This window comes from Zea mays, chromosome 1 (genome assembly GCF_902167145.1).
Source record: "Zea mays cultivar B73 chromosome 1, Zm-B73-REFERENCE-NAM-5.0, whole genome shotgun sequence".
Lineage (NCBI taxonomy): Eukaryota > Viridiplantae > Streptophyta > Magnoliopsida > Poales > Poaceae > Zea > Zea mays.
Window position 1 is genome coordinate 257362167 of NC_050096.1, and position 20148 is coordinate 257382314.

The following is a 20148-nucleotide window of genomic DNA, read 5'->3' on the forward strand; positions in this document are numbered from 1 at the left end:
TAACCCTTTCTCTCATTTGACGTTAGTAAAGATTGCTCTTCCTACATTTTAGTTAATTCTAAAAAAAGATCATCAATCCTGCAGACTTTATCTTAGAAGCAGATATCATGGACATAGAGACTCGATGCAAGAAAGCGAACTGTGAATTGTCATGCCGTCGTAAAGCACTTGGGTAAAAGTAACATAACATCTCATTCCAAGAGGATTAAGATATCACAAGTATCCAGCAATGCCACAACTCATTTCTCAAATGAAAAGCTGAAACAACATTAAACATGCGGGATTGTTACACGAGCTAACAGGCATTTTTCTGCCACATCAGTACTAAATCATAGCACATCCCTCCGTGAATAAACCACAACAGCCGACTGAAGGTCTCTATCAACCTTGAAATGTGAGTGGAAAAATCTCCTCATCTGCCAACCATAACAATTATTACCAATGAGTTTGAGTATTACTGTTATGAAACAATAAATCCTATCATTATTGACATGTACTCCCTCTGAATCAAACATATGGCGATTTTCTTCTTTTTTTTGTCATCGTCTTTCAAAATACAAGGTTTGTACGAAATAGCAGGGCAGTAAAAAGCATTTTTTTCTGTTAAGGCATCCAAATATTTGCATGTGTAAGCGATTTAAGATTCAAAGTGATAAATAAGGAAATGACTTATGTTAATCAGGATTCCATATAAAATTTGTAGAGTTGCGATCAGTGTCCTAGAGGGCTAGAATACTGCCAAATTCATGGAAATTCCTACGCTAGTTAGTAACAGGTACTGCTTGACAAATAAGAATGCTAGAAAGCGGTAGCTAATGCGTGTCTATTGAACTCTTAAGTGAAAAAGATTAAAAGAAAACAAGTTATATCTAAGGCACAATGATGTGTTACCTCAAGAAAGGAATTGTGCAGAAGCAACTGGAGAACATGTCTTTCTTCTGACTCGAATAATACAATGTGACTGAATGCAGATAAATTTCCAAAAACATCGCCGACAAACTCAGATGGACTTGTAAGGAAACGATGTGACTCATCCAAGGTCCCTTTGTTATCACTGAGTGCAGTAGAACGAGTCAGCAGGGACATATGTATTCAAGCACAAGTATAGATATGAAAGGTTAACTATTTTTTTCATTAAAAAACAAATAAAATAACCACCTAGGAGTGCAGTCCAAAAAACGCATAGGTAGATTGTAATGTAAGGTTGAGTAGTAAGGTGTTGAATGACAAGGCATGAGAAAGAGAACACTCCTCACTCTTCCATCATGGGCTTCTTTTGACAAATAATACATAACATCTTCTGTTCCCCTCTGCCACAATGAATGTTGAATATGGGATAAATGGAAATAATGGATAAGCAACAAAAGTGATCCATAGATGCATAGAGCAATACAAAAATATTGAAATAGGGAAAACCTACTTGATGGAATAAGGACATATATAAAGCCATGGGAACATTGGTTATGACGAGAAGAATAACAGAAAGCTGCAGCCTTGAAAGACTTCCTTTCCTATGCTGATTTTTGCCCTTGGACTGTGACATGGAGGCTAAGCAGTAACCTGAGAACATCAATGCTAAAGGTAGCACTGGAAGAACAAACCTGCAGTATTCAATCTTTTTGTATCATATCATGTGAATAGAGAGAAGAGGTTACTTGACTACAAGGGCACTATACACTTATAGTAAACAGAAATGGTAGGGATTTGTGGGCTTTATGAAAGAAAAATTAAGGATATCAACCAAATGGCCTAACTTATGACATCAGTGACTTCTATAACTTCATTGATGGCCTAATTGACATTAGTGTGCAGGAAAAAGAAATTTCAGACTACACATAGGAGAGCATTAGCACGTCATAGTAAAAGAAGACAAGCAAGCCAAGAGAGCAAAAGACTGGATTTAAGGGGGGAAATGCAACAGAAAAAAGTGCCAAAAAAAGAGGAACGCATCCTCACCACATTTCTGGGAAAGCTTCCTTCTACTTTGCTGGAAAGAATGGGCAAAGGGAGAAAAAGAGAGAGACAGGAGAAAATCTGGCGTACCTTGTTGGCGTTAGGGACCAGCTCCTGCAACGCCTTCATCCTCTCCGTTATCCTCTCCCTCCGGAGCTGCAACGAACGCGCGGCCAGCGTGAGCGAAACTGATCGGCAAAGGCCCGGAGAATGCACCAAGCTTCTGGCTGAAGCAGAGCGCACCTTCTGGCTGAAGCCGTAGATCTCATAGGAGCGCACCTTCTGGCTGAAGCAGAGCTTCTTCTCTAGGAGCATGACGAGGATGAGCAGGGACGCGACGAACGTCGTGGTGTTGCAGACGAAGAGGACCTTGAGGCGCGCGTCGTGGGGCCCTCCCTTGAGGATCACGAAATCCTGTACGCTAGGGAAGGAGGACGTGGATGAAGGCCCTGGTTGTAAAGAGAGTTGAGTTGCAGCTGAGGCGGCGGGAGCAGGGGCGCGGCCGCCGAGATCTGGGATTACCTGACTGAGGAGAGGGGAGGAGGTGGCCTCGGATCCGGAGGACGCGGCGGAGGTGGACGGCGAGGTGTCGGGGTCGGGGGAGCCGAGGAGGACGCATGAGAGGGCGAGGAGGGAGAGCAAGAGGCACACCCACCACGGCCGCTGCTGCCACCGGCGCTTGAACGACGGTCGTCGCTAGTCCAGGAACGGTCGCCGCCTCATCGGACCACGCTCTCGCCGGCAGGGCGGGAGGGGATGCAGCGCGGGCAGTGGACTGCACGGTAGGGGCGGAGGAAGCGTGGGGGAGGCGGGGGAGAGCGGGCGTAGCGGGGATTAGCCGCGGGCGGTTGGGGAATCGCGGGCTCGCGGTGGCGGGGGGCGAGGGAATCGCAGGCGCGTTATCCGCGGGCGAGAGGGGATGCGGCGGGGGCAGTCTACAGTTCGCTCTTAATAGTTGTAGAGATATTTATGTTGCGTTGACCTTTTGGTCTCACGCTGAGCAATTAAATTGTATAGTGGGTGCTTGGACATGTCGACCATGTTACGTCATTAATCGGTTGAGTTATGATATTGGCTAAGCATTGGCTGCGCCCTGGCAACACGACACATTATTTGTGTCGTACGAATTTGGCTACATCATTTGATTGCTATGTCGACATTCACGCTTATTTGGACCACTCTCGTTGAGTCGGACTGCCATCATCGAGTCACGTATTTTTTGTATGCCCTGTAGGCACTATTCGTCTATCGTGATCATCGAACCACAATTGTGCCTGTTGCACACGTCGTGTGGACTTATCTTGTACCCCAACTATTGAGCCACAACTGTGCCTATTGCGTTTATTACGAAGGCTTGCTATACTGTCGTAGCCCTGATGGCCACACACACGTTGACGCCAGATACACTAGAGCTTGTACTCGCGTGGATTGTGGTGGGTCGTTCAAGCCCTTTAAGTCACATTATGCGCAACCTTCATAAACAATTTTGTTTGGCTCTATATTTTATTTGATTGTGTTATGGCATCATATATTTATATATATCGCCAAGAGGCCATAACAACTATATCAAGCTCTATAGTGCTTAGAAAATCTGGGAAATTAAACTGAAAATACAATAAAACACAGATAAGTTAATTCTCTGTTCTATCCTCATGCATAAAGTTTTACCCGAAGTAACCCGAAGATATATAATATAATGCATGAAAGCCTTTTTGGCATATAAGACATCACAAATTGGGATTCTATTAGTAAGCAAAAAGACCTTACCAAATAATTTAAGACCAGAAATCTCAGTCATACATTGCTCAACCAGATGTTAGCACATTGCTCTCTTTTTCACTGAATGATATGAAGCAAACTATGAGATAAAAGGACATGTAATGCCAGCAACACAAAGTTGTGAGTATACCGAGAGGTTATTCTGAGAATTTTTTCACTATGTTGGTGTGAAAACCATAGTGTGTTACCGTCGAACCACATTACTCGTTCTATCTAGGACCTCTATGCTTGTGTCGCATACATCTCTCAGAATTGTAAATACTTATAGTCACTGAATTGACTCGGGATAGTCCTTTGACAAGTTTGGTATACACTGTAAGCTAAATGGTAAAAGTCGGTCCTGAATGGACACATGCCTAGGGTTTATGTAGCCGAACTACACTGAATTCCACCCTTTGGCATGCTTACCATTATCTACCTCTGATCTACCAGAAGTGAGAAGAGTAGACAAATAACTATGAAATCCCACATTACCACAGAGCTTGAAGTGAAATTGGACATTAATATGTCATTGGTCCTTGGCGCCGGAAGATCCATAATTCTTGACCACTAAGCTATTGTTGATGGTAATTTGTGATAGAAATATGAAGATCTTATGGAGACCAGATGTATTCTCCCTTGTCTTGATGACTCCTTCGCATGAGATCAGTATTATTTGTTGTTGAAGACTAGTCCCAGACGAATATTGGTATTTCTTTCGCTCTTGCCAAGCAGTTATCTCCATTTGCTTTGTCGAAAGCGTAGGAATCAGATGATTTTTCCCAGATAAAATGAATTATTGGCCTTGTCTGTTCTATTCCAAAGCTTCTCTTTTTGCTGAGCAATGAAGAGATCGAAATAATGCTTTGTAGAACAAGTTGGTATATAATATGAGGAGAAATGTTTGCCCTGCTGGCAGCATCACAAATTATTAACTATTGTTATAAATTCTCTCTCAAAATTATAATACCTAAAAATGTTGCATAAATCGATACCCAATTTCAGAGCAGTATGAGTAATTGGGTAAACCATGGACAGTGATAAAAACGAGCTGGACTATACATCTCTGCATATAAAAATCTTTGTTTGGCAGCATTGGCCTGATGCCGTGCACTTTACTACCATTATCTACACACATTTTCCTATGTGCTTGAAAGCACAATGCAACCAATGAATGTCTTTGTGAGCGTTAGACCCTGATGGTCATTTTACTTGTTGATTTGAAGTCAACTAATGGCTCCAAACGACGAATGACATTCATGAGCCCCTAAAGGACCCTTATGGATAAAATTGTGTTGTGCATGTTAGTCTAAACCTTAATGATTGACTGTGCATTTGGTAATAATAACAATAACTTTGCAGAATTGTAACCACGAAGCAACTTGTTATTGCGTGTCTCGTTGGATGTTGAGACTAACCCTTCATGTTGAAGGACAAATATGTAGTATTCATGCCACTACATTAATCTAAGTCCAAAGCTCATTGCATAAAACCCCGATCTGTAATGTGCGTAAGATTTCCCAAATAAATCACCACAATAGCATACATTGGCCACAACTGGATGATTGTGGTTGGGGATTTTATCTGTATGCTTTTAGAACATCTCGTCATTAGGGGGAGGATGCCCATATAGTGTAATGCCTCAATATTCTATTAAACGCACAAAAGCCAAACTTGAACCTGTCGTTCGGTGTGTACTCCTGTGTATATGGAGTTTGCCAGAAATCGTTGAGGAGTAACCATATTGGTTTGAATGCTTCTACCTGGTGTAGATGTGGATATACCCGGGATTAATATCATATCCACATTTGACTTATTGGCATTTGATGTATTCTCGGGGACGCTTGCGAATATGATCCATCGGCCTTAGTCAAAGCATATGTTCTGATTGCAGATTCACGTGGTCTGTAATAACTCTCCTCCGATGAACTCGCCCTACTGATGATTTGCCTCACGAAGAGGTTCATCTTGATGATGAAGTTCCTAGCAATGCGCACAATATCATTGTGCTGGGAATACGGAACAATGAATCTTTCGTTTTGGGAAATGATGGAGATCATTATTAAATGTGGGAGACAAATGTGTCGACACCTATCTTGCCTCTATAGATTGCAAAGGGATCCAAAAACAAAGTCCTAGGCATGAGTGCTTTAAGCTCTCTTATCGGGTCATTGATAAATGCAATCGAGGCTGAACCAATAATCGCAAAATAAAAGTCGCGAGCTTGAAGTTCGGACATTTATGGGCTCTATTGAAATAATGTGTGGTGAATGCGATGGTTCAAGTGGCCTTGTGAGAGATCCATCCCACATATATGTTGAATAAACATTGTTCCGTTGTGTAATATATCTGGCAATGGCATGAATTAAAATATGCAGTTAATAGGATTCTTAAGATCCATCATGAGATCCTATGAGGATTCATATCATTTATTTATAAATATGCAACATATAAATCTCGTACCGAATAATACATTCCTGACGAATGAACACTCTCCTATGTAGAGAGAATATCTCCTAGATGAGATTATAGTTCCTTAATGGAACCTTTCTAGAAGAAATAAAGTCCGTGTTAAACACCAAAGTTTGATAATCCCTATAAAAGGATAAAGACCCATACAGAACCAAAAAGGAATAAGATGAGCTACCAAAGGACTTGAAGTTCACCGAATAAGCACATGTGCATTCCATGATCTTTACTCATGGTATTTTCCACTAGATGTGGAATTACGATATCCTCTAAAGCCACGATGGTAGAAATCTATAAGATTTAGGTGTTACTGGCAAAATATCCCCATTGTGCCAGAATGACAGACTATAACGATGTATCTGATCGATGAAAAAACCCTGATGGATTACGATGTTTGATGGACTTTTGTTACACCATCATAGATGTTGCAATGGATAAACGCCTGGAGCAATGTGTCATATTTAGAATATGTACTATTGCAGCTATATTATCCCCTAAGTCCTATTGAAGGACATGTTATTTGTGTTGCACAACTATGTATAAATTGTGGTGTAAGATACAAAATGATAGCACTCCAACCTCATCCATTCTCATTATTCCAGATGAACAATGAGACATATATCTTGAAGAATATGCTTGAGTTATGAGGGATAACGACTTTGACAGATGTCATCGTCAGGGGGAGCGAATATTTATATTGATCACAATCGTGAGACAATAAATGTCATATTCTATGCCCTGAAGGAGTGAGCTTGATGATCAATATGTGAACCTTTATGGAACTTTCTATCAAATATATAGATCCAGTCAATCGAACACCATCAGTCAAAGTGGCTTATTTATATTAATATGTGCACTTACCTCGTATATCCTAGAAGTGAGTAGAGGTAAAGTTCCTGAAATAGTCCTTGCAAGGATATGCAATCCGTTTGCTAAATCTTTATGTGCATATACTTCCAGAAGAAGATGTTTTGCTTTATTGATACGGTTTTGCAAGGATCTGGGGGAGCACATTTCTAAAGTTAGCCCTTGTAGAAGATTTGATAGAATCTTGATCCCAGAGGATCGAAATCTGTCCCGATGACAGCTGTTGTACTCTTTTTCCCTTGGTGAGTTTTCTTGAAGTTTCTCACATGAGGATTTTAACTAGGCAACAAAGTGCAAATGCAATTTGTATCACCGTGCACTCTTTCTTCACATTTTTCCCACTAGATTTTTCGGAGTTTTAACGAGGCATGTGTTGGTCGCGGTATTCGCCCAAAGGGGAGTGTTAAGTAACCCTAGTTAGGGTTATGTCGGCAAATACCTGCTTTGCCCCTGAGGGGTCTCACGTCTCTATATAAGGAACCTGTACACCCCCTCATAATAGAGAGAAGAGAAAGAGGCCAGAGGCCCAACCCTATATCCTGTGTCTCGTGTGTTCCTCTGTCGTGATTCTGGGAAGGGAGACAGATCCTCTACAAATTCTCGCGCCTCTATTGCTGACGGGAGGGAAGGGAGCGGATCTGTTGATTCGTGATAACGTAGTTCTCAACAAAAACGAAGCGATATGGTTTTTTCTTCTTCCCCCTCCTTTTTCATCTCAGCAAGGAGGAAGTTTCCGTCGCGATGCTTGAACGCGTGGTGCCAGCGCTGCTGCTAGCGGTCACAGACCCAGATTCAGGCTGCAAGCGACTGAGCGACGGCAAGAAAGTCGCCACCGGCATGCTCGCGGGGAGGCACGGCAGGGGTGCCTCGAGCCGGAGCACGCTGACTGCCTGTCTGATGGACGGCCTCAGGGCGCGGTCAGGGTGCACGCACCAGAGCGCGGTGACCATCACAGGCTCCGCCTCCTCGCCGTCGAGTTCCCCGCCCAGCCGTGCATCTGCGGCGTCGATGTCAGCAACCTGGCAGGAGAAGATGAAGCACGGAAGGAGGATGCCCGGTCTAGCACCATAGCGGTTAGGCGACCCAGACGCAGCAAACGTTTCTCGAAGCCCAACGCCAAATACTACGGTCCACAATGGGATAATTGAACCCATTTGTAATAGATTCGTATATAAACTCTTACCCGATTTGGTGAACAGCATGCTCTACTGTCGGGTACCATAATTAGGGGTACCCCCAACACTCCTAAACACGACTGGTAACCACCATCAGCACAAGCTGCAGAGACTGATGGGCACGATTCAGGTCAAGGCTTCGCCTACTCAAGGGACGCGATCTCGACTCGCCCAAGCCCAGCCTCGGGCGGGAACAGTAGTCCCAGATAACTTCTCGCCTCGCCCGAGGGCCTCCTCAAGCAACGGGCGCACCCTCGACTCGCCCGAAGCCTAGCTCGGGCAGGCTTCACAGTGAAGCAACCTTGGCCAGATCGCCTCACCAACCGACCGTATCGTAGACACATTCAATGCGAGGATCGCCTGACACCTTATCCTGACACACGTGCCTCAGTCGGCAAGGTCGAAGTTACCGCAGTAACTTCATCCTTCCACTGACCGACCTGACAGGAAAACAACACCGCTCGCCCCTCTCCAACTGTTGTGTCACCCGCTAGGGTGAGGTTAACAACAGCTAAGCTCAGCCTCAGGCGCAACAGGAAGCTCCGCCTCGCCCGACCTTGGGCCTCGACCTCAGGAGTAGGTCTCCACCTCGCCCGACCCTAGGGCTCGGCCCCCGCCTCGGCCTCGGAAGGTGGTCTCCGCCTCGCCCGACCCCAGGGCTCGGCCTCAACCTTGGCCTCGGAAGGAGGACTCCGCCTCGCCCGACCCCAGGGCTCGGCCTCAACCTCGGCCTCGGAAGGTGGTCTCCGCCTCGCCCGACCCAGTGCTCGGCCTCTACCTCGACCTCGGGAAGAATCACGTCCTCGCTCGACCTCGGCCTCGGCCTTAGGAGGAGTCTCCGCCTCGCCCGATCTCGGGCTCGGACCGACCGCACCACGGAGGATGCATCATTACCCTACCCCTAGCTATCTCAGGCTACGGGGGAACAAGACCGGCGTCCCATCCAGGCTCGCCCCGGTAACAAGTAATGATGGCTCCCCGCGTGCGTCCATGACGACGATGGTTCTCAGCCCCCCTACGGAAGCAAGGAGACATCAGCAAGGTCCCAGCAGCCCCGATAGTTGTGCTTCTACAGGGCTCAAGCGCTCCTCCGACGGCCACGATACCACGTACACCGGGCTCTAGCACCTCTCCGACAGCCACGTTGGCATGTACATAGCGCTCAGGCACCTCTCTGCCGGACACGTTAGCGCATTGCAACACCCCCATTGTACACCTGGACCCTCTCCTTGCATCTATAAAAGGAAGGTCCGGGGCCCTCATGCGGGAGGGTCGCGCGGGAGAACGACCTGACGAGCAGGCTCGCTCTCTCTCTCGCGAACACTTGTAACCCCTACTGCAAGCGCATCCCCCTGGCGCAGGATAACACGAGCCGCGTTTTCCCCCTTGTGTTCCATCTTGTGCCAACCCATCTGGGCTGGGATACTGTCGGCGTTTCGAGACCGGGGGGTCCCTGGGCCGACGAGTGAGTGTCGCCGCGTGCCCCAGCCCAGATGGGTCGAGCGCGAGGGCGAGCGCGAAGGGGGGAGAGCGAGGCGGCCGGAGACTGACGTGAGAGAGGTGGGAATCCTGCGGCCTTCGTGTTCGTCCCGCGCCCAGGTCAGGTGCGCTTGCAGTAGGGGGTTACAAGCGTCCACGCGGGAGAGGGAGCGAGCGGCTCCAAGCGAGCGCCTGTCTCATCCCCGCGCGGCCAACCTTCTCTAAGAGGGCCCTGGTCCTTCCTTTTATAGGCGTAAGGAGAGGATCCATGTGTACAATGGGGGGTGTAGCAGAGTGCTACGTGTCTAGCGGAGGAGAGCTAGCGCCCTAAGTACATGCCGTTGTGGCAGCCGGAGAGATTTTGGCACCCAGCTGGTGTGATGTCGTGGTCGTCGGAGGAGCGATGGAGCCTGGCGGAGGGACAGCTGTCAGAGCGGTTGGGTCCTTGCTGACGTCCTCTTGCTTCTGTAAGGGGGCTGAGAGCCGCCGTCGTCACAGAGTACGCGGGGCGCCATCATTGCCTATCTGGCGGAGCTAGCCAGATGGGACGCCGGTCTTGTTTCCTGCGGCCCGAGTCAGCTCGGGGTAGGGTGATGATGGTGCCTCCTGTTGACGTGGCTGGCCTACGCCCTAGGTTGGGCGATGTGGAGGCTCCTCCGAAGCCGAGGTCGAGTCTGTCTTCCGTGGCCAAGGCCGAGTCCGAGCCCCTGGGTCGGGCGAGGCGGAGGTCGTCGGCTGAGGCCAGGGCGGAGTCCGAGCCCTGGGGTCGGGCGAAGCGGAGTTCGTCGTCTTCCGGGACTTAGCCCGAGTCCGAGCCCTAGGTCAGGCGGAGCGGAGTTCGTCGTCTTCCAGGACTTAGCCCGAGTCCGAGCCCTGGGTCGGGCGGAGCGGAGTTCGCCGTCTTCCGGGACTTAGCCCGAGTCTGAGCCCTGGGTCGGGCGGAGCGGAGTTCGCCGTCTTCCGGGACTTAGCCCGAGTCCGAGCCCTGGGTCGGGCGGAGCGGAGTTCGCCGTCTTCCGGGACTTAGCCCGAGTCCGAGCCCTAGGTCGGGTGGAGCGGAGTTCGCCGTCTTCCGGGACTTAGCCCGAGTCCGAGCCCTGGGTCGGGCGGAGCGGAGTTCGCCGTCTTCCGGGACTTAGCCCGAGTCCGAGCCCTGGGTCGGGCGAAGCGGAGCTTCCTATGGTGCCTTCGGCAGGGCCTGACTGCCTGTCAGCCTCACTCTGTCAAGTGGCACCGCAGTCGGGGTGGCGCAGGCGGCACTGTCCTTCTGTCAGGCCGGTCAGTGGAGCGGCGAAGTGACGGCGGTCACTTCGGCTCTACCGGGGGGCACGCGTCAGGATAAAGGTGTCAGGCCACCTTTGCATTAAATGCTCCTGCGATTTGGTCAGTCGGTGCGGCGATTTAGTCAGGGTTGCTTCTTAGCGAAGGCAGGGCCTCGGGCGAGCCGGAAATATGTTCGCCGTCGGAGGGGGGCCTCGGGCGAGACGGAAATCCTCCGGGGTCGGCTGCCCTTGTCCGAGGCTAGGCTCGGGCGAGGTGTGATCGAGTCGCTCGAATGGACTGATCCCTGACTTGATTGCACCCATCAGGCCTTAGCAGCTTTATGCTGATGGGGTTACCAGCTGAGAATTAGGAGTCTTGAGGGTACCCCTAATTATGGTCCCCGACAGATACGCAGCGACAATCTTACTCGTCGGTCCAGGGATCCCCCGGGGTCGAAACGCCAACAGTTGGCGCGGCAGGTAGGGGCCTGCTGCGTGTTGACGAACAACTTCCCGTTGAGTTCCAGATGGGTAGTCTCCAGCAACCTCTTCAGCCCGGGACGCTGCTCCGTTTCGGGAGTCTCGAGTTCATGTCCCTCGACGGCAGCTACGACATGGTGCTCCTTCCCCCGCAGCGCGACAGCGACAACGACGGCCGTCAGCTCGCCCAGCGGCGGCGAACTCGACGACGTCTTCCCCCCGTGGCGGAAGAGCAGCATTCAGGTTTGTCCCGTCACCTTCCTCGCCGTAGGAGGAGGAGACGGGGCAACCGTGGCCAGGCAGGAGGCGGCACCTCGTCGGCTGTCGAGCGAGTCGACGACGCTGGCACCCCAGCGGGGGACATGTCGGGTGTTGTCCTCGTGCCTAAGACAACGACGGGTGTCGTTTCCCCGCAACGTGCCAACCCCAAGCGGACAGATGACGCCAGCACCCTCACGGAGGGCTTGCTGGGCGTTAGCCTCGTACCTGAGATAATGGTGCAGTCCGACCCCGACGCGACTTCGTCACCGTCCATCGATCGAGAGCTACCGTCCGTTTTCCACCTTGTGCCTTTTAGATTTAGCTTCGATCCACCAAGCGACCCCGCTTCGGTGAGCGCTTTCATAAAGGCATATCCTAACCTTCCGGGGTACCATATGTGGTCAACCTGGGACCGACTGACGGCCGTCTCGACCTACGGGGCCCTGGGTTTCGAGGACGAAGACGTGCCCGACTCTGGTTGGGATTTCTCCGGGCTCGGTAATCCCAGTGCCATGCGAGACTTCATGACCGCATGTGACTACTGCCTCTCTAATTGCTCCGATGATGGCCACAACCTTGACAACGAGGGTTGTGGCCCAAGTCACGAATGTTTCCACGTCAATCTAGGGGGTCACGACGAAGGCAACCACCTTGGTATGCCGGAGGATGACGATCCCCCTGGGCCTGCGCCTCGCGTTGATATCCTGCGGGAGCTAGCTGTGGTCCCAGTCCCTGCGGGGGGTCAGGACACACAGCTCGAGCAAATCCGCGAGATGCGGGCCAAGCTCGACGAGGAAGCAAGACAACTTGTGCAGCTCCGGCAAAACATCGAGCAGGAGTGGGCAGGCCGAGCACTCGCCAGAGAAGCGCGTCATCAGGCCCGGGACATCCAGCGCCCTATCGCTGACGATGCCAGGGCAATGCTGTCCCCGGCCTCCAGCGGGGTCGGCCAGAATCTGGCTGCAGCGGCAATACTGCTTCGAGCGATACCGGAGCCATCCACCACCGAGGGGCGGCGTATCCAGGGATAACTCAAGAATCTCCTGGAGGACGCCGCGGTTCGACGGGCCGAGAGCTCTGCCTTCCGAAGGCAAGGGTGCCCCTCGGGGCATCGCGCAGCAACTTCCCGATTCATGCGGGAAGCCTCGGTCCACACTGGGCGCACGCGGGACACAACGCCTGCAGCCCCGGGTCGCCTCGGCAACGAACACCACCACAGTGACCGTCGAGCCCGCCTCGACAAGAAGGTGCGCTGAGGCTACCACCCCAGGCGTGGGGGACGCTACGACAGCGAGGAGGATCGAAGCCCCTCGCCCGAACCACCAGGTTCGCAAGCCTTCAGCCGGGCCATACGACGGGCGCCGTTCCCGACCCGGTTCCGAGCCCCGACTACTATCACCAAGTACTCAGGGGAAACGGGGCCGGAACTGTGGCTTGCGGACTACCGGCTGGCCTGCCAGCTGGGTGGAACGGACGATGACAACCTCATCATCTGCAACCTCCCCCTGTTCCTCTCCGACGCTGCCCGAGCCTGGCTGGAACATCTGCCTCCCGCGCAGATCTCCAACTGGGACGACCTGGTCAAGGCTTTCGCTGGAAACTTCTAGGGCACGTACGTGCGCCCTGGGAACTCTTGGGATCTCCGAAGCTGCCGCCAGCAGCCAGGGGAATCCCTGCGAGAGTACATCCGGTGGTTTTCAAAGCAGTGCACCGAGCTGCCCAACATCACCGACTCGGATGTCATCGGGGTGTTCCTCGCTGGCACCACTTGCCGCGACCTGGTGAGCAAACTGGGTCGCAAGACTCCCACCAAGGCGAGCGAGTTGATGGACATCGCCACCAAGTTCGCCTCTGGTCAGGAGGCGGTCTAAGCCATCTTTCGGAAGGACAAGCAGCCTCAGGGACGCCAGCAGGAAGACATCCCCGAGGCGTCCGCCCAGCGCGGCACGAAGAAGAGGGCCAAGAAGAAGGCGCAAGCGAAGCGCGACGCCGCTGACGCGGATCTCGTCGCCGCTGTCGAGCACAGGAACCCTCGGAAGCCTCCCGAAGGGGCCAACATGTTCAACAAGATGCTCAAGGAGTCGTGCCCCTATCACCAAGGTCCCGTCAAGCACACCCTTGAGGAATGTGTCATGCTTCGGCGCTACTTCCATAAGGCTGGGCCCCCGGCGGAAGGTGGCAAAGGCCAAGACAACGATAAGAAGGAGGGCGACAAGGCAGAGGAGTTCCCCGAGGTCCACTGCTGTTTCATGATCTACGGTGGGCGAGTGGCGAACGCCTTGGCTCGGCACCGCAAGCAGGAGCGCCGGGAGGTCTGCTCGGTAAAGGTGGCGGCGCCAGTCTACCTAGACTGGTCCGACAAGCCCATCAACTTCGACCAAGGCGACCACCCCGACTACATGCCGAGCCCAGGAAAGTACCCGCTCGTCGTCGACCCCGTCATCGGCAACACCAGGCTCACCAAGGTCCTCATGGACGGAGGCAGCAGCCTCAACATCATCTACGCCGAGACCCTCGGGCTCTTGGAGATCGATCTGTCCACGATCCGGGCCGGTGCGGTGCCCTTTCACGGGATCATCCCCGGGAAGCGCGTCCTGCCCCTTGGACAACTCGATCTGCCCATCTGCTTCGGAACTCCCTCCAACTTCCGAAAGGAAACCCTCACGTTCGAGGTGGTCAGGTTCCGAGGAACCTACCACGCGGTGCGGGGAGACTGTGCTACGCCAAGTTCATGGCCGTCCCCAACTACACCTACCTCAAGCTCAAGATGCCGGGCCCCAACGGGGTCATCACCGTCGGATCCACGTACCGACACGCGTACGAATGCGACGTGGAGTGCGTGGAGTACGCTGAGGCCCTCGCCGAGTCTGAGGCCCTCATCGCCGACCTGGAGTGCCTCTCTAAGGAGGTGCCTGATGCGAAGCGCCACGCCGGCAACTTTGAGCCAGCAGAGGCGGTTAAGTCCGTCCCACTTGACCCCAGCAACGACGCCTGCAAGCAAGTCCGGATTGGCTCCGAGCTCGACCCCAAATAGGAAGCAGTGCTCGTCGACTTTCTCTGCGCAAACTTCGAAATTTTTGTGTGGAGTCCCTCGGACATGCCGGGCATACCGAGGGATGTCGCCGAGCACTCGCTGGATATCCGAGCTGGAGCCCGACCCATGAAGCAGCCTCTGCGCCATTTTGACGAAGAAAAGCGCAGAGCCATAGGCGAGGAGATCCACAAGCTGATGGCTGCAGGGTTCATCAAAGAGGTATTACATCCTGAATGGTTAGCCAACCCTGTGCTTGTGAAAAAGAAAGGTGGGAAATGGAGGATGTGCGTAGACTACACTGGTCTAAACAAAGCATGACCGAAGGTTCCCTACCCTCTGCCTCGCATCGATCAAATTGTGGATTCCACTGCTGTGTGCGAAAACCTGTCATTCCTCGACGCCTATTCAGGCTATCACCAAATCAAGATGAAAGAGTCCGACCAGCTCACGACTTCTTTCATCACACCTTTTGGCATGTACTGCTATACTACTATGCCATTTGGTTTGAGGAATGCAGGTGTGACATACCAAAGGTGCATGAACCACGTGTTCGGAGAGCACATCAGCCGAACGGTCGAGGCTTACGTCTATGACATCGTTGTCAAGAAGAGGAAGGCCTCCGACCTCATCTCTGACCTTGAAACGACATTCAAGTGTCTGAGAGCGAAGGGCGTGAAGCTCAATCCCGAGAAGTGTGTCTTCGGAGTCCCCCGAGGCATGCTCCTGGGGTTCATCGTCTCCGAGCGAGGCATCGAGGCCAACCCGGAGAAAATCGCAGCCATCACCAACATGGGGCCTATCAAAGACTTGAAAGGAGTACAAAGGGTCATGGGATGCCTTGCGGCTCTGAGCCGCTTCATCTCGCGCCTCGGCGAAAAGGGCCTACCCTTGTACCGCCTCTTGAGGAAGACCGAGCGCTTCACTTGGACCCCTGAGGCCGAGGAAGCCCTCGGAAACTTAAAGGCGCTCCTTACAAACGTGCCCATCTTGGTGCCCCCGCTGCGGGAGAAGCCCTCTTGATCTACGTAGCCGCAACCACCCAGGTGGTCAGCGCCACGATCGTAGTCGAGAGACGAGAAGAAAGGCATGCACTGCTCGTCCAGAGGCCGGTCTACTTCATCAGTGAAGTACTATCCGAGACTAAGATCCGCTACCCGCAAATTCAGAAGCTACTGTACGCAGTAATTCTGACGCGGCGAAAGTTGCGACACTACTTCGAGTATCATCCGGTGACTGTGGTGTCATCCTTCCCCCTGGGGGAGATCATCCAGTGCCGACAGGCCTCGGGTAGGATAGCAAAGTGGGCGGTGGAGCTCATGGGCGAAACAATCTCGTTTGTCCCTCAGAAGGCCATCAAGTCCCAAGTCTTGGCGGACTTCATGGCTGAATGGGTCGACACCCAATTGCCAACAGCTCTGATCCAACCGGAACTCTGGACCATGTACTTCGATGGGTCGCTGATGAAAACAGGAGCAGGTGCTGGCCTGCTCTTCATCTCACCCCTCGGGAAACATCTCCGCTACGTGCTGCGCCTCCATTTCCCGGCGTCAAACAACGTGGCCGAGTACGAGGCTCTGGTTAACGGGTTGCGCATCGCCATCGAGCTAGGGGTTCGGCGCCTCGACGCTCGTGGCGACTCGCAGCTCGTCATCGACCAAGTCATGAAGAACTCCCACTACCGCGACCTGAAGATGGAGGCCTACTGCGACGAAGTTCGGCGCCTGGAAGACAAGTTCTACGGGCTCGAGCTCAACCACATCGCTCGATGGTACAATGAGACTGCGGATGAGCTGGCTAAAATAGCCTCGGGGCGGACAACGGTTCCCCCTAACGTCTTCTCCAGAGACATACATCAACCCTCCGTCAAGACCGACGACACGCCCGAGCCCGAGGAGGCCTCGGTCCAGCCCGAGGTATCCTCGGCCACCGAGGGTGAGGCACTGCGTGTCGAGGGAGAGCGGAATGGGGTCACGCCCAATCGAAACTGGCAGACCCCATACCTGGAATATCTCCTCCGAGGAGAGCTACCCCTCGACAAAGCCGAAGCTCGGCGACTGGCACGGCGCGCCAAGTCGTTTGTCTTACTGGGTGATGAAAAGGAGCTCTACCACCGCAACCCCTCAGGCATCCTCCAACGATGCATATCCGTCGCCGAAGGACTGGAGCTATTGTAAGAAATACACTCGGGGGCTTGCGGTCACCATGCAGCACCTCGAGCCCTCATTGGGAACGCCTTTCGACAAGGCTTCTACTGGCCGACCGCGGTGGCCAACACCACTAGGATTGTGCGCTCTTGCCAAGGGTGTCAATTCTACGCGAGACAGACACACCTGCCCGCTCAGGCCCTGCAGACAATACCCATCACCTGGTCATTTGCTGTGGGGTCTGGACCTCGTCGGTCCCTTGCAGAAGGCACCCGGGGGCTTCTCATACCTGCTGGTCGCCATCGACAAATTCTCCAAGTGGATCGAGGTCCGACCCCTAACCAGCATCAGGTCCGAGCAGGCGGTGGCGTTCTTCACCAACATCATCCATCGCTTTGGGGTCCCAAACTCCATCATCACTAACAATGGCACCCAGTTCACTGGGAAGAAGTTCCTGGACTTCTGCGAGGTCCACCACATCCGTGTGGACTGGGCCGCTGTAGCTCACCCCATGACGAATGGGCAGGTGGAGCGTGCCAACGGTATGCTTCTGCAGGGACTTAAACTGAGGATCTACAACGACCTCAACAAGTTTGGCAAGCGGTGGATGAAGGAACTACCCTCGGTGGTCTGGAGTCTGAGGACGACGCCGAGCCGTGCCATGGGTTTCTCACCGTTCTTTCTAGTCTATGGGGCCGAGGCTATCTTGCCCACAGACTTAGAATACGGTTCCCCGAGGACAAAGGCGTATGACGACCGAAGCAACCAGACCAGCCGAGAAGACTCACTGGACCAGTTGGAAGAGGCTCGGGACGCGGCCTTGCTACACTCGGCGCGGTATCAGCAGTCTCTGCGACGCTACCACGCCTGAGGGGTTTGACCCCGAGGCTTCTAGGTGGGAGACTTGGTACTTCGGCTGCGCCAAGATGCCCGAGGGCGCCACAAGCTTACTCCTCCCTGGGAAGGGCCATTCATCATCGCCAAGATTTTGAAGCCCGGAACATACAAGCTGGCCAACGAAGAAGGCGAGGTCTACAGCAACGCTTGGAACATCCAACAGCTACGTCGCTTCTACCTTTAAGATGTTTCAAGTCGTTCATATACCTCGTTCTCTTTACATACACAAATAGAGTCTAACTGTCAAGGAAGGGTCAGCCTTGCCTCGGCGAAGCCCGACCCTCTGTGAATCATCTAGGCCCCTTTGGTGATATTTTGGTAATTAATGACAACTGCTTGTGGACTAACGATTCTTCGAGAAATAAGAATGCAGGGTTGGACCACATAAAACAGGAAATGTTGGAGAATCATAAACATTGGTTGTGGATCAGATAAAGGCAAAGGTATAATATAGGTTTTGTTTTTGCCGGTCTTGAGGAGTTTAGAGAAGATACCTGACCGGATTAGTAGGCTAGATAGCCGTACTATTAAGAGGGGTCAATGACTTTGATCTGTGTGAAACTTAGTGCCTCATAGAGCATCAAGTAGTTGCATTTGCGTGAGGACTAACAGCGCTTCAAATCTCGTGAGTTAAAAGTTCTTTCAAAAACAAGTTTGAAAGTTGTAAAGTCTTGGATGCGCGGACTGTCCGGGCCTTGAGGGCGGACTGTCCGCGATCCACTAGAGGGTCCGAAGACTGACTACTTCGGGGGCCACCTTGTTACTTTGCACTGCGGACCGTCCGGGCCTTAGGGCCGGACCGTCCGCAGTCCTGACCAGAGAAGGCTGGTTTCGGATCAGTCCCTGAATTATAGTGCGGACCATCCGGCCGTGCAGGGCGGACAGTCCGCAGGTGTCAAAATGTTTTTTGGTCAGGGACTGTGCGATTTCTTTGATTTGTACTACGGACTGTCCGGGGGACTAGTCCGGACAGTACTATCTCAGGTCGCGGACCGTCCGGATTTATAGGCGGACGGTCCGCGCGTGTTAACTGTTCTTGGTCCAAGGCTCGGGTGCCTCATGCTGCCAGGTCGCGGACGGTCCGGCCTTGGAGGGCGGACTGTCCGGACCTACCTTTTCTGACAGTTCTGACAGTTTTCAAACGGGAATTATAGTCGTTATGTGTACGGCGGACCGTCCGGCCCTAGGGTGCGAACCGTCCGCGTGTGCGCAGAACATGTGCTTTTTGCACATAACGGTTGGATTTTGATGGAGGGGTATAAATAGAAGGGTAGCTCGTGTGAGAGACCTCTCTTGGCTATTCCTTGCTCACATTGAGCTCATTTGTGATCCTCCAACTCACTCTCTCACTCTTTGCTTGAGATTGCATTCTAGTGAGAGATTGAGGGTTCCTAGTGCATTTGCATCATTTGGTGATTCTTGAGGCACTAGGTGGTACACCGAGCAAGCGTCATTGGCTTGTTACTCTTGGAGGTTGCCGCCTCCTAGACGGCTCAGGTGATTGTCTCCGTCGAGCTCTCCAAGAAGATTGTGGAGAAGCCGCGGTGTTGATTGTGATGGGTTTGCGCCTACCTCGCCGGAGCGGCAAAGGTGACATTAGTGGAATCGAGGTATTGAGTGATTTCTTGTCCACTTGGCTCAAAGATCAAGCCGTGACTTGATAGAGGAGCAAGTGAGAGCTTGAAGTCCACCTCAACGTGGATTAGGGGTGATCGGCAAATCACCGATACCACGGGATAAATTTCGGTGTCTCTACCTTCTTGCATTACTTATTGCTTTGGAAGTAATTAGTGTTTTGCATATTGTTCCTCAAGTATTCAATCATCGTAGTTAAGTATTCAATCACCGTAGTTGTTTCTCATACATTGTTTACTTATTGTCACTAGAGAATTTATTCCTCTTGTTATATTGATTAAATTTACCTAGTGTTTTTGATTTTAGTCAAAACCGCCTATTCACCCCCCTCTAGCCGGTGTCCTAGATCCTACAAGTGGTATCAGAGCCGAGGACTCCATTGTTTGTGGATCTAATCATCCCGGAGTGGAACTAAATGGCTAGTAACAACAATGTGCACATTGGGAAGCCACCGCATTTTGATGGGAATAATTATGACTATTGGAAAATAAGAATGTCAATGCATCTTAGAGCAATGGGTGGAAAAATTTGGCCAATTGTCAGGGATGGATTTGTTGTGTTGAAAGAAGATGAACCATCCGTTAGTGATAATGAGAATATCCTCACAAATGATCAAGCCATGAATGTCTTTTATGATGCTCTTGATATAAATGAGTTCAATCGTATCAAGAATCTCACAACCGCTCATGAGATTTGGATTAAGCTAATGGAAATTCATGAAGGAACTACAATTG

The 20148-nt window shown here is 51.8% G+C and overlaps 1 pseudogene; it reads right to left on the reverse strand.

Moving 5' to 3' along the window:
* Positions 1-1749: 1749 nt before the first annotated feature.
* The window catches only part of LOC103645465 (cysteine-rich receptor-like protein kinase 25), a 73568-nt pseudogene continuing 55169 nt past the window's right edge, over positions 1750-20148 (reverse strand).